General features: G+C 39.9%; 1 long non-coding RNA gene across 1 annotated transcript; it reads right to left on the bottom strand.

The window, feature by feature from the left end:
• Nucleotides 1–201: 201 nt before the first annotated feature.
• LOC114071675 lies at nt 202–1576 on the bottom strand. Its single transcript, XR_003574074.1, has 2 exons — nt 1462–1576; nt 202–273 (listed from the first exon to the last, which is right to left on the bottom strand). It is a non-coding gene; the product is annotated as an uncharacterized LOC114071675 (long non-coding RNA).
• Nucleotides 1577–1586: the final 10 nt, after the last annotated feature.

Here is a 1586-nt window from a genome sequence, read left to right as displayed (position 1 = left end):
ATGGGATGGGATGGGATGGGATGGGATGGGATGGGATGGGATGGGCTTGGAGACAACTTCTCTATTATTGTCAGATACTATGGTGGGCACTATAAAAATCAGGTTAGTCAAATTTCCTTCAGAAATGGCACAGGCATACCTAATGCTTCATTTTCATGGAAGAAATGTGATGAAAGACTTCTTGATGTCACTTTTTTTAATCCAGGGTCCACTGCATCTCACACAAGCACTTTCCAAGGGCTGCCTGTATGCACTTGGAAATGACCCTCTGTCCTGGCATTCCAAAGAGAGGGGCAGAAATAAGCCATCTCATCTCTGATTGAGAATTTGAAATTACAAACTTCAGTTCCTGGTATAAGAACACAGCTCTGCATTTTGAAATTAAAATACACAGTGATTTCTGAGACTTGGTTGTGTCTCACTTCACCACAGAGCAGGAGTCTGCCCCTGAGCTCAAAGATTATATGACAATAGACAAATAAGAGGATTTCAGTCCTTAGCTTCTTGAGAGCCAATCTGGGCCATACTGTCATTCATGGGAGATTTTACAACTTTTCTAGGCTACCTCTATAGTTGTAAAAATCAAATTAACACCTTTTTACACTTAGGCTTCTCAAGTACTGGAATAGGTTGTCCAGACAGATTGTTGAGTATCCACCTCCAAAGATGTTCCAAACTGGACAGAACATGTCCTGAGCAACCTGCTCTAGCTGACCCTTCAGCAGGGCAGGGTAGACTAGATCTCCAGATCTTCAGCTCTCCAACTTGAACTAATCTGCAAATTTTTTTTTTTTGCTTTGTAATTAATTACAACATTCCAATTTCCCATTTTTTTATGAAAGCAGACAGCTGAGAAATAAAAAGTAGTTAAATTATTAACATAACCTAAAGTAAATCACAGGAAATTTGCCATTTCTCATTTGTAAACTAAATGTTCCAAACAATAGAACATATAAGCTAGAATTTCTGACATTTTCAAGAAACTTGGAAAAATATTAAATGCAATCTCATGGCATTCTATGTCAAATAACATGATTGTAAAATCATCTTTGCAGTTGTATAGGGAAATTGCTTTAGGCTATGGGAATTTATTGAAAGGACAGAGATATTTTTTTTACCTATGAAATACAGAGCAAATAGGGATTTTCCTTAATGCACACTTGGAAATAATTACTCATGGATCTCAGAAACTAAAGAATGCTGAGTTTGTTGGCACCTCGCCCACCTTATCTCATAAGAATTTCACGTCAATTTTATTTCAGGTCTATACTGACCACACACACAACTAAGCATGAGTTGGAAGTGTATGAAGGTGAGTCAAGAACACAACCTTCTGGTGGGAACAACCAAACACAAAGGGGGCAGCACTTCAAGGGAAGTGATTATATTCTTCCATTCAGCATAAGAGCTCATCATGTGCTCAGGGCTGGGCTCTCTAGTACAGGAGAGATATCAGCTTACTTCAGTGAGAGCAGTGGAGGGGTACCATGATGGTTGGGTCCTGCAGCATCCAACGTACCAGGGGCAAGGGAGCTACATCCAGTCTGAAGACCAAGGGTGGGGAGCATCTTCTTGCTGTCTTCAGA

This window comes from Empidonax traillii, unplaced genomic scaffold (genome assembly GCF_003031625.1).
Source record: "Empidonax traillii isolate 1590-97213 ecotype Southwest subspecies unplaced genomic scaffold, ASM303162v1 scaffold2188:size33444, whole genome shotgun sequence".
Classification (NCBI taxonomy): domain Eukaryota; kingdom Metazoa; phylum Chordata; class Aves; order Passeriformes; family Tyrannidae; genus Empidonax; species Empidonax traillii.
Note: the sequence above shows the minus strand (reverse complement) of the source record. Positions and strands in the feature narration are given on the sequence as shown.